Here is a 14,263-nt window from a genome sequence, read left to right on the forward strand (position 1 = left end):
ATTTAAACCTCAGTATGTAAGTCTGCAATAGTGCACTGTTCTCTAAAGCCTTGTAATTAATTGTATTTTTCAAAAATATCTTTAAATACCCATGATAGTACAAATGATAGTACAAAAAATGCTAAAATTTGATATAGAGTTATTTTTATAGTTATAATAATGATTTTATAATGTGAACCATTGATTAATTCCCTAGCCATCGAGTGGCTGTAGTTAAAAAATCATGTTATTTTAATTTTAATTTAATTAAGTGTTTGCTTTCCAGTAGATGGCAGTAATCGTCCACTAAACACAGGCACATTTTTCGTCTATCACTATGAATGACATTTAGAAATGTAGATCTTTATTAAAGGTGCCCTAGAACTTTTTTTTAAAAAGATGTAATATAAGTCTAAGGTGTCCCCTGAATGTGTCTGTGAAGTGTCAGCTAAAATACCCCATATATTTTTTTAATTCATTTTTTTAACTGCCTATTTTGGGGCATAATTAGAAATGAGCATCTGCTATTTTTTGCTATTGTCCTTGCTTGCTTACCTAGTCTGATGATTCAGCTCTGCATAGATCCAGACGTTCTGTCCTTGTCTAATGCCTTTCATAATGTTGGGAACATGGGCTGGCATATGCAAATATTGGGGGCGTACATATTAATGATCCTGACTGTTACGTAACAGTCTTTGTTATGTTGAGATTCGCCTGTTCTTCGGAGGTCTTTTAAACAAATGAGATTTACATAAGAAGGAGGAAACAATGGAGTTTGAGACTCACTGTATGTCATTTCCATGTACTGAACTCTTGTTATTTAACGATGCCGAGGTAAATTCAATTTCTGAATCTAGGGCACCTTTAAAGTGGATTTAACATAAAATTTTGCTATTTTATATAAATGTATATACTTAAATTATTACAAATTGAGGCAAATAAATAACACACAATACCATAAATCCTACAAAATTGCACAACTTTACAGTAAAATATTAAAGTAGGTTATTACGTTTGTTTAAAAATAAAGTTACATGTTACAAAATCACATTTTACTGTCTGGTTAAGCTAGTTGGGCAGAAAAATGAATATTGTTGGCCAATGTGTAATAGCATAGCAAGCAACATAACATAAGTGATAGGCCATATTTTATTATTTGCCTACTATTATTACTTTATGAGTAAGCTGAATACATGCCTTTATCTTTTGCATGTTTCCCCCTCTTCTTTTTTATTTATTTACGTTACTTAAAGGTGCCCTAGAATCAAAAATTTGAATTTACCTCGGCATAGTTGAATAACAAGAGTTCAGTACATGGAAAAGACATACATTGACTTTCAAACTCCATTGCTTCCTCCTTCTTATGTAAATCTCATTTGTTTAAAAGACTTCGGGAAAACACGCGGATCTCAACATAACACCGACTGTTACGCAACAGTCGGGATCATTAATATGTATGACCCAATATTTGCATATACCAGCCCATGTTCCAGGCAGACAAGGCAGTATTAACATCTGGAGCTGCACAGCCAAATCATCAGACTAGGTAAGCAAGCAAGAACAACAGCGAAAAATGGCAGATGGAGCAATAATAACTGACATGATCCATGATATCATGATATTTTTAGTGATATTTGTAAATTGTCTTTCTAAATGTTTCGTTAGCATGTTGCTAATGTACTGTTAAATGCGGTTAAAGTTACCATCGTTTATTACTGTATTCACGGAGACAAGAGCCATCGCTATTTTCATTTTTAAACACGTGCAGTCTGTATAATGCATAAACACAACTTCATTCTTTATAAATCTCTCCAACAGAGTAGCATTAGCCGTTAGCCACAGAACATAGCCTCAGACTCATACAGAATCAAACGTTAACATCCAAATAAATACTTTACTCATATGATTCGATGTATGCATGCAGTATGCATGACGAACATCTTGTAAAGATCCATTTGAGGGTTATATTAGCTGTGTGAACTTTGTAAATGCGCTGTAATATAGTCGAGAGCTCGTGTGGCAGGGAGCACGAGATTTAAAGGGGCGGCGCTCAGCGTAAATCAGTGTATAGTTAATGATGCCCCAAAATAGGTGTCACAGACACGTCAGGTTCCACCTCCCTGCAGTATCCACGCACTCAATCACCAGAGTTTTAATCACCGCCACCTGCACGTCATTTACTCAGCAATCACCAGCACCATATAACCACCACACTCACACACAGTCTTTGTCCGGTCTCGTTTGCACTACTACACATGCTTACCTTAAGGACTCCCAACGACATACTTACCTACTCCAGCGATCTCCTCCATCTCCTTCGTCTCCTGTTCTCCTCGTGTGCCTACCTGCCTGTGTGTGTGAGTGTCTCCGTCCGCTCCTCCCATTGCATCTCCCCGTCAGCGTCTGCAAGACAAAATCAGGACAGTATCACATTCTCTCCTTCCCTCAAGAACTACATATCTGCTTACCATCACCCTGTGCTCTGCTAAATTGTGAATAAACTTACCTGGATTGCTTTTACCTCTGCCTCCGTGTCTCTGTTGTAACAGAAGACCGGACCATAACAACTTCACAGCATGAGCACCAACGATCCGTTTCAGGAGCTCGTGGACGCGCTGCGCCGAGCACTCACTCCACAACCATCCTCACCGTCACCCACCAACGCTGCAGCTTCCGCACCCACCATCACCACTTCTTCTCCAGCGTTCACCGCCAGTCCCATGGCCAAACCGGCGCCCTACTCTGGATCGGCGGAGGAATGCAGCGGATTCCTTCTCCAATGCGAACTGGTCCTGGAGATGCAGCCGCACCTCTACACAACCGACACGGCTAAAATAGCGTTCATCATTTCGCAACTGCAAGGTAAGGCCCTGCAGTGGGCAGACTCCCTGTGGACACAAAAAGGCCCTGTTGTCAAATCATATTCGGCGTTCGTCTCTCACTTCCGTGAGGTCTTCGGGAAACCTCTGGCAGACTCTTCGACTGGTGAGAAACTCTATAATCTGAAGCAAAGAAATCTATCTGTTAACGAATATGCCTTGCAGTTCCGAACGCTAGCTGCCACCAGCGGATGGAATGAACAAGCCCTCATCACCACATTCCGTCAGGGGTTGGAACCCAATGTGCGGCTGCATCTCGCTGCATACGAGGACTCAATGGGACTTGAGCGCTTCATCCAACTCGCCATCCGCGTGGGTTCTCGTATGCAGTCGTGTCTCTTAGAGCACCAGGGCCAGTCATCTACCACCAACCTCCTCCGTCGGTCCGAACCCGTCAGCCCTCCAGAACCAGCCACCGAACCGATGCAAATTGATCATTCTCGTCTCACCTCTAATGAAAGACAAAGAAGGCTGACCCTGAACTTGTGCTTATATTGTGGATCTCCGGGGCATGTCATCTCCACATGCCCAACCCGTCCTCCTCGGCCCGTGGTGAGTGCAATTTTCCCCTCCATTCAGAAAATGAAACCACTCACTACTATTGTAATCCTTACTGCTGCAAATACCTCTGTTCCAGTTGTGGCGCTCCTCGACTCAGGGTCAGCAGGAAATTTCATCTCAGGCGCCCTCTGTCGACAACTCAAGCTCAAGATCTCCCCGTCTCCGACTAGCTATCAAATCCACTCCATCACGGGCAAACCGTAGCCGTAGGACCATCCGTCATTGTGTGGGACCACTTCAACTCTGTGTCGGCATCCTGCATTCGGAGAAGATACATCTGCTGGTTCTGGAGGAGTCCACCGCTGACGTGGTTCTAGGGCGCCCGTGGCTTGAACAACACAATCCCACCATCTCCTGCCGCACGGGCGAAGTCCTGAAGTGGGGCGACCACTGCTTTCCAGATTGTTTCCCAGCGCTTCCTGTTCCGAAATCTCCACTCTCCAAGTCTATCTCCATCAATGCCACATCCATCGAAAGCCCTGTAGAGAAGCGTTCCGTGGATGTTCCCCCGGACTACGCCCCCTTCAGTGACGTTTTCTGCCCGCAACGCGCCTCCAAGCTTCCTCCACACCGGCCATGGGACTGTGCCATCGATCTGTTACCGGGTGAGCCAGTGCCCAGGGGACGCAACTACCCCTGTCAATACCGGAGGAGAAGGCCATGGAGGAATACATCAGAGAGGCACTCGAACAAGGTTACATCCGCCCGTCTACTTCCCCTGCTGCTTCAAGCTTCTTTTTTGTGGCGAAGAAGGACGGAGGCTTGAGGCCCTGCATCGATTACCGTGCCCTCAACAAGATTACAGTCAAGTTCCGCTACCCACTTCCCCTCGTCCCAGCGGCCCTGGAACATCTCTGCGGTGCCACTGTGTTCACTAAGTTGGACCTCCGCAGCGCGTACAACCTCATCCGGATACGTGAGGGGGACGAGTGGAAGACCGCCTTTGTCACGCCCACCGGACACTACGAGTATCTCGTCATGCCGTATGACCTGGTCAACGCCCCCTCCGTATTCCAGGATTTCATACACGAGGTGCTCCGGGAGTTTCTCCACAAGTTCGTGCTGGTATATATTGATGACATCCTCATCTACTCCCGGAGCTTGGCCGAACATCGCCACCACGTTGCGGAGGTCCTCCAACGCTTACGGCAATTCCATCTCTTCCTCAAAGCTGAAAAGTGCTCCTTCCACCAGCCCTCTGTCCAGTTCCTGGGGTACATAATTGATCACAGTGGCATCCGGATGGACGAGGGGAAGGTCTCCGCTATCCAGTCATGGCCCACTCCATCAACAATCAAAGAACTCCAACGCTTCCTAGGTTTCTCCAATTTCTACTGCCGGTTTATCAAGAATTACAGTACCATCGTCAGTCCACTCACCAACTTACTCCGTCACCAGCCCAAGTCTCTGTCCTGGTCCCAACAAGCCACCAACGCCTTCGAGACCCTTAAAAGAGCCTTCACCACCGCTCCCCTCCTCGTCCACCCTAATCCAGATCTTCCATTCGTCGTGGAAGTGGACGCCTCCACCACCGGAGTGGAAACAATCCTGAAACAATCCTGCCGGAGTCCATTTTCGTGAACCCTATCCAGTGGTCCGAAGAAACCATTCCCTCCTCCAATGCCTCCACACGCACTCCGCCGGGTTGCCCCCAAGGCTTGCAATACGTCACACGGGCACGTCGCACTCCACTCCTGCACAATACCCACTCTTCACTTGGCACTGGCCACCCGGGGGTCAATGAGACCCTCTCGTTGCTCAAACAATGCTTCTGGTGGCCCAACATGGCCAACGACGTCAGAAGGTACGTGCAGGGCTGCAGGGAGTGCGCCATCTCAAAGAGCCCACGCCATCTTCCCACCGGCAAGCTCCTTCCTCTGCCCGTTCCTGAGAGACCCTGGTCACACCTGGGAGTGGACTTCATCACCGATCTCCCTGAGTCTGACGGTCACACGTGCATCCTGGTGGTGGTAGACCGCTTCTCAAAGTCCTGCCGGCTGATACCCCTGGAGGGTCTACCTACCGCCATGGCCACTGCAGAATTAATGTTTAATCATGTTTTTCGTTATTATGGAATTCCCGAAGACATAGTCTCCGACAGAGGACCCCAATTCGTCTCCCACGTCTGGAAGGCCTTCTTCTCCCTCCTGGGTGTCAAGTCAAGTCAAGTCAAATTTATTTATATAGCGCTTTTTACAATTGGTAATTGTTTCAAAGCAGCTTTACATGTTAGAAGCACAGAAAAAAGAGAAGTGGTTATAAATAAGCTGTACAAGCAAGCGTGGTAATATGTAACATATACAAGATGGTGCTACATTAAGCCAATGTCGGCTGACTCCCAGGGGTGGAAAAAACCCCCTAGGAGAAAAACCCAGCGTGTTAACACTGGGAAAAAAGTCCTAGGAGGGAAAAAACCCCTTGGAAGATATATATAATATATGTAAATGGATATGGAGATCAAAATCTGAATTATACATTTTTATTATAGAGATTAAAAATAGATTATATATAAATATATGTAAGCGGATACGGGGATTAAAAATCTGAATTATAGATGCAGCCAGAACTGGATCTGTAGCCCATTGTCTCCTGGGCTACGTTGTAGTCAGGTCCAGACACAGGTTCTCCATCTGATCTGGATACGGCCTGGATCCAGCACCCGGCAAACCTCAGGATAAGCAGAGAGACAGATATTAGCGTAGATGCCATTCTTATTCTGATGTACAGGTATATCTAGTGTTATAGGAAATGTTCTCGGTTCCGGCCGACCTAATTATTGCAGCGTAACAATCCTTTAACGGATTTGAAAAATGTCAATGTATTGATAATGTGTTATGTGTATGCAAGAGCAAAGAGATGTGTTTTTAGTCTAGATTTAAACTGACAGAGTGTGTCTGCTTCCCGAACAATGCTAGGAAGATTGTTCCAGAGTTTAGGTGCTAAATAGGAAAAGGATCTGCCGCCTTCAGTTGATTTTGATATTCTGGGTATTATCAACTGGCCTGAATTCTGAGATCGCAATAGACGTGAAGGACTATAATGCACCAAGAGCTCGCTTAGATATTGGGGAGCTAAACCATTTAGAGCTTTATAAGTAAGTAGCAAGATTTTAAAATCTATACGATGTTTAATAGGGAGCCAATGTAATGTTGACAGAACTGGGCTAATATGGTCATACTTTCTGGTTCTAGTAAGAACTCTAGCTGCCGCATTTTGGACCAACTGTAGTCTGTTTAAAAGCCGAGCAGAACAACCACCCAGTAGAGTGTTACAGTAATCTAGTCTTGAGGTCATGAATGCATGAACCAACTGTTCCGCATTTGTCATTGAGAGCATATGTCGTAATTTAGATATATTTTTTAGATGGAAGAAGGCGGTTTTACAGATACTAGAAACATGACTTTCAAATGAAAGATTGGTGTGACCGTCAGCCTGTCATCTGGATACCATCCTCAGTTGAACGGGCAGACGGAACGGAAGATCCAGGAGATAGGCCGCTTCCTGCATACCTTCTGTCACGGCCACCAGAACTCCTGGAACCAGTACCTGGGTTGGGCCGAGTACGCACAGAACTCCCTCCGCCAAGCCACAACTGGACTAACACCCTTCCAGTGCGTACTCGGCTACCAACCCCCACTGTTCCCCTGGGATGGGGAACCTTCCAACGTTCCTGCAGTAGACTACTGGTTCCGGGAGAGCGAGAGGGTTTGGGACTCAGCTCACCACCAACTGCAGAGAGCCCTGCGCAGACGCAAGATGGCAGCCGACCTTCGGCGCTCCGACGCTCCTGTCTATCAACCGGGGCAGAAGGTCTGGCTGTCCACCAGGGACATCAGGATGCGTCTGCCCTGCAAGAAGCTGAGTCCCCGCTTCATTGGCCCGTTCACCATCATCCGACAGATCAACCCCGTCACCTATCGTCTCCAACTCCCGCCACAGTACAGTAGAATCCATCCTACATTCCATGTATCACTGCTAAAGCCTCACCACCCTTCTGTTGTTCCCTCCACAGAACCTGACGTGGCAGCCGCCGAGCCCCCCCTTCCACTCATCCTGGAGGACGGCACAGCTTACGTGGTTCACGAGATCCTGGATTCCCGGCGCCGTGGTGGTCAACTCGAATACCTCGTCGACTGGGAAGGCTATAGCCCCGAAGAACGCTAATGGGTTCCCAAGAATGATATCCTTGATCCTATCCTATTACAGACCTTCCACGCCAACCACCCAGACAGACCTGCCCCACAACGTCGGGGTCCGCGGCCCTCAGGAGCGGGCCGTGGGAGGGGGGGTACTGTCACAGACATGTCAGGTTCCACCTCCCTGCAGTATCCACGCACTCAATCACCAGAGTTTTAATCACCGCCACCTGCACGTCATTTACTCAGCAATCACCAGCACCATATAACCACCACACTCACACACAGTCTTTGTCCGGTCTCGTTTGCACTACTACACATGTATGCTTACCTTAAGGACTCCCAACGACATACTTACCTGCTCCAGCGATCTCCTCCATCTCCTGTTCTCCTCGTGTGCCTACCTGCCAGTGTGTGTGAGTGTCTCCGTCCGCTCCTCCCATTGCATCTCCCCGTCAGCGTCTGCAAGACCAGTATCACATTCTCTCCTTCTCTCAAGAACTACATATCTGCTTACCATCACCCTGTGCTCTGCTAAATTGTGAATAAACTTACCTGGATTGCTTTTACCTCTGCCTCCGTGTCTCTGTTGTAACAATAGGCAGTTAAAAAAATTCTATGGGGTATTTTGAGCTGAAACTTCACAGACACATTCAGGAGACACCTTAGACTTATATTACATCTTCTGAAAAAACATTCTAGGACACCTTTAAATCAGCCTCTGGTGGCTTAGACCATTTGCCTTACCATAATTTAGCGCTGATTTAGAACTGTTCCTATAGACGTCACCTCATCCCTTCGTCTTGTATACTTTTGAGTGAGTTGTCTTCTAACCCTAACACACTCCGAATCCCTCCCGACCAGGTTAATTTACCCACCGAGTGACATGATATCATTGACGTTGCGTGCAAATGAGTGGTAAAAACCTGATCGCGCATTTGTTTGTTTGATTGTTTGTTTGTTTTTTCTTGCGCGGGTGCCCCGTGCCGCCCTGGGCCATTGCCCATGTCGTCCAGGCCTAAATCCGTCACTGAATGGTTTTTAGGAAAATGTTAGGCTACTCAGCTTAGTACATTTGGCCGTGTCCACAGTTTCTAGAGCATCCATATTTCAACCCAGTGCCATGACAACACCGGCCCTCACGGCCAAATAAACAGACCAGCCCACCGGGAATTCTCAATCCGGGCCTGAGTGGTGAAGATCATGGGCGATGATGGAGAGACGTAACACAGAAGATGCTAGACACTCACACACAGACTGGGAATACAGGAGGAGACTTGGAGACAGGAAAGTAGATCAACTGGAGTCCTTGAGGTAAGCATAAATGTAAGTCTTGATACAAACGAGACCGGACAGTGACTGAAGGTGTGTGAGTGTCTTTTATGTGGTGACTGATGAGCATGCTGATTGAGTGCAGGTGTGTGTGATCAGTATAGAGGGTATGCATTTAATAGAGGAAACTGCGAAACCACGAGTAAAACAAACGATTACACTAAAGGTTGGAATTGAATGTGTTCCTTACAACTTGTCAAATAAACCTAATCCATGGATACTGACATGCAGCCAGGAGTCGTGTTTCCTGACATTTATATGTGCCTGATTTCGACGGCTGGGAAATACATAAAGCAAATCTGCCTGTGAATACTTCATATAACTACAATGTACGTAGGTTTAAATACGAATAATCAGTTATATCAATGTTATGTCGTCATATTGTCCAGCCCTAAAACATATATAGTTTTATAGTATAGTTTTTGTCAGTGTTGTTTATTTAAAAACACCCAATTATGCAGAATATAAGATGGAAAATATTTAATTGATGAGTTGTCAACATAATATATAACAATTCAATATATACGGTATGATTTTACCTCAAAATCCAACAATTTGACACAAAATGATAACTGCAAATCCATGTTTCTCTGCCTGGAGTCCAGTTGTTTCTGTGAATTGCAGTGATCCATTTGCTTCTTTTTTTCTGTTCTTTCCTGCATTTTCCCCACAGAACACAGACTTTCCTGCATTAATTTATAGACAGACTGTTCTATAAATGAACATGCACATCCCCAGGAAATGGTACCCATTATTACTGTTGTTGTATTGCACTCATTGTATTCACATGTTTTATGATACATTTAAGGTAACTTAAATCATGCCATGTTTAGTGTCTATGGGTTCGAATCGAGAAGATTTAAATGCTTGTGTATGTTGTATGTCCACACCTGCGCAACACATCAGTATTACAAGACTCTTTAATAGTTCTTCATTGGTCACATCAACCCTAAGAGGTGGGACTTTGACCAGAGGCTAAAAGCCAGTGCACAACGCCCCTCCCTCTTTCTTTCCTTGCTTCTTGGACGACCAAAGAGACCCCTCGTTGCTGCTGGCCTCTTCAGGCCAAGGCCTGCAGGCCTCAGCCTACAACCCAGCCATGTGTTCATCTATGACAGAGAGAAAGAACTTTGCTCCCCACTAAGAGTCAAATTAACAGCTTAAGTTTTTTCATAGTACTTCATCCAACGCAGAAGATACTGGCAAGATTCATCATCAAGATTTCTCCTCAGCCTGCAGATCCGATGCTCCTCAGCCTAAAGGCATCTTGCAAGTATCGTACATTTGAACACTAAACAGCGATTTAGTATTGATGAGTAAAACTTATATTTCTCAGCACCTTTGTTTTATTACTGAGGAAACCGATGACTCTTTTCCGGATTGTCTTTGACTTTTTCCTATAGCTCCATTTCCGGTTCCCCTTCCGGTTCAACTCTATCATTGCTCATTCTTACCTACGTATGTGTGTGACCTGCGTGTATGTTATGTGTTTGTTAGTTTAGTTATGCGTTTGTGAGTTAATTAATAACGATTGTGCACAATACATGTTTGGTTCTGACTCCGTCTGCTAATAAATTGCCTCCTAAGGGATTTAGATCCTGACTACATGCTCTGAGTAGTACGGAACAATAAGAATGTTGTTTTTCCATAACCTGGAAATGAAAATTTCTTAGAATTAATAAACACTGAGTGTTCACTGCACGAACTTGTTAATTGATTGTAAAATTAATCTTAATGTAGCTACATCCAGTTAATCTGATTAACTGATTTACATATTCATAATCAATCATAATTAATCATCATGAGTTATGAATAATTATTAATATTTCCCCTTTGAGTTAATTCGCTACATTGACTGCTTCATGATAACATAATGAAAACAATGTTTTTCTAAAAATGTTTTCTCTCATATTAATAATGTTATTAGAACATTCCACAAAACATTATTTTAAGAACTGTTTGTCCTAACATTTACACAACCTTTAAAGAACACTAGTGAAAGTTATGGGAACATTCCCTGTTGAAGTGTGTGAATTTTAAAGCAAGTTTAGGAAGTCAGTCAAACCCTTAATCTTACACACTTTTAAAATTGACACTTGATGGACAGTTCATTGTTCAGTGAATACATATACAGTGAAAGACTTCCACAGTTACCGATTGTTAGATAGTTTTAATGTTCTCAAATTTTTACAAATAAGAGTTAGTGTTTATCAGATAAACATTAGTGAAGATGAGCAACTGTCATAAGAAGCAAAACCGTGGACTACTGAGAGTATAATTGCTGTTTTCATCTTTCAAGAAAACTGACATATCTGACAGAAGAGCTTTTAAACAAACATTTAGTAAATATTTAGTGTCCTCCACTGACCACTTTGTAAGATTTTGAGATGTTCGTTAGATAAACATATTGTTAGATGTAAAATGTATGTAAACATACACATGACAGCACTGCTCAAGTTATTTTTGAATACATTTGAGAAAATAGCCATATTTTACATGTTTATTTTTTCCTATTAATAGCATTGTTACACTTTATTTTACAGTGCTGCAGTTACATTGTAATTACTCAAATAAGTACTGAGTACTATTAACTACATGTATTTACTATAGAGTTACAGTTAGGGTTTGGTTTAGGATTAGTTACTTGTAATTATGCATAATTTACTGTTATTACAATAGTAAATAGGTGTAGAAACATGCAATTATGACACTGTAAAATAAAGTGTTACCGGATTATTTCAGGTCTACATGAAATTTAAAAAACTCAGTACATGAAGGCTTTTCAGTCTGATTATGAGATTATACATGATACAAGTTATAAACCCTATAATCATACAGATTACAGATTATAGGATACATGCAAAAAAAAAAAAAAAGAAAAACACACACACACCATAGCCAGGAATCACAAACATCACATAGTGTTAATATGAATTAAAGTAGAGCTTAAACAGCATGTTAAACCAATTTCCAGTGCATCCGCTTCCAGTGTCAAGTGGAAGTAACTCCAATTACTGTGACAGGAGAGAAGCTTATTGTCCATCTACACAAATGCAAAAAAGATTAAAATTTTAGTTAAGGATATCACAAGCATTTCTGTCTGTCAACAGCTTAAATTACCCTTTTTGACGATGATTGGTTCTTTGAGGGATCTGTGGTACACAAAACAATCATATTCATCTTTTTCCTCCTTCTTGATCTCCACACTCTTCCTCATCTGGAAGGATCCATCCTGGTTTGGTCTGACTCCTGTGGATTCAATCTCATCTTCAGGCAGAGATGTGTGATTTTTCCTAATGATCATCATCACGTCTTTGGGGTAGAAGCCAGTGGCCAGACAGGTGAGTTTCAGCTTGGTTTCATCATTGGTATTCTTCTTTTCAATCACATAAACATTTGGAGGAGCTGAAAACACAGAATCAGTTCATCAATCAGTTTCATCAGCAGCAGATGATCTACAAACACACATTTACTCACAGCCGTTTCTGAGCTTCTCGTCTCCATATTCTCTGAACTTGTTGAGCCAGTCCACACACTCTTTCTCCAGGTATCCTTTGGTGTATTGGTTTAGGATCGGCACACTGTCCCATTTTCTCTTGGTTGGTATGGCTGCATCAGTAAAGGTGACCCATTGAGACTCATTCATATCAAAAGACAAGAAGTTTTCTCCATCATAGCCGTACTCATCAATGCCTTTGGAAAACTTAAATTCATCTCCCTCCTGCTCAACTTCACAACCAACTCTCCACTGAAGAACATGAAGATCTGAAATGGAGAAGAGTCAAAATGTTTGTTGTGTCTTAATAAAAATCATGTGCTGGTTAAACTGTATGAATGTTCCTCACCGGAATCATTATTGTGTCTCATGCGGTTCATCATAATGTGGATGTTCACATTAAACCACTGTTCTTTACTCTTTCTGGACTGAGTGCCTTTTTCCCAGTAATCCTCCTGCATTTTCTCTTTCATCCACTGTTGTTTGGGAATCCTTTTCTTTTCTTCACTATTGTAAAAGTCGATCTGTGTGTCGTCCAGCAGACCCATAGCAGTGAATTCATAGATGCCCGGCAGATCCACAGGTTTAGACAAGCCCGTGTAAATGTAATACAGCGAGTGTTTCTCTGCATGAAGAGGAATAAAATATGCATCAAATAACTGTTCACTTAAAACTCAGTACAAAATAGACTAAATGTATTATGATAACATGTGCAAAGCCAGATCTGCAATTCAGAGTCATTTTAGTCAAAAACAGGATTGAACAAGATCCTACTGGAAACCTTGATTTCAGTCCAAGAAAAGACTCTTACAACACAGTTAATGGAATACCACTAATTGATTTAAAAAGAGCAGAAAATCATTCAAGAAAGATCAAAAACAAGAAAGTGACCAACAAATCATCTATATTTATGGAAGCAGGTCCAATATATTGCAGAACTGTTTTGGAAGATAATTCCAAATATATTGGAATACAGAAGGCGGTCTGCCAGAACCTAGATATTTTACTCCATAACTTGTTAAATATGGATATTTTTTCTTACACAAACACATCACTTTGCTTCACAAGGCCTTTATTAACCCCCTGGAGCTGTGTTGAGTACATTTATGATGGACAGATGCACTGTCTTCAGCTCATACTCACTCATACAGAAAACAAGTTGGCTAAAAGATTAAATCCAATATTTGATGATAAAATAGCTTAACAAATGATTTATAAGTTATTTTTCTGCAGGCCGGTTATTTTTGACCGGGAACACCACAAGTGTGATAGGGTTCTCATCACAACACAAGGGTTAAAACAGCACTGATATTTCAAGTAAAACATACTTGGTTTGGCTTTCTCCAGAGAGACAGCTGCACTGATGTCTAGTGTTTCACCACTCTTGCGTCCTGTTGGAGAAAGAGTGAAATGTCAAAGTGCATCTCCAGTGCTGTGGTGTGAATCTACTTGAAATTTGCTCAAACATACCATCAGATTTTTTCTTGAGCAAAGATTCTTCAGCATCAGCTACACTGGCATTTGATAATTCAATAGATTGTCCTGGAAAACCACAAGAAAATGAAGTGTGTAGTGGCAATGCTATTCTCAGACATGATACTTCATACACATTTACTGTTATTGTGTCAGGTCACATAATATTTCATACACATAAATAAAGCTAAATTCTGAACAATATCCAAATAAGTCATTATATGATACATATACTTTAATGATTGAATGAATGATTTTATGGGCTGTTTACACTAGGGGAAAGTTGTGCCAGTTTTTACTCAAAGTGACTTTAGAGTGAGCCCATAACAGTAATACCTTCAACTTAAGAATGTACATATATTTCAGGATGTGGTGCTGTTTCAACTGTTTCAGAAATATAGCTTTTA

General features: G+C 42.7%; 1 pseudogene; it reads right to left on the minus strand.

Moving 5' to 3' along the window:
- The window catches only part of LOC125280200, a 128,924-nt pseudogene that overhangs the window by 104,272 nt on the left and 10,389 nt on the right, over positions 1-14,263 (minus strand).

This window comes from Megalobrama amblycephala, linkage group LG1 (assembly GCF_018812025.1).
Source record: "Megalobrama amblycephala isolate DHTTF-2021 linkage group LG1, ASM1881202v1, whole genome shotgun sequence".
Taxonomy (NCBI): domain Eukaryota; kingdom Metazoa; phylum Chordata; class Actinopteri; order Cypriniformes; family Xenocyprididae; genus Megalobrama; species Megalobrama amblycephala.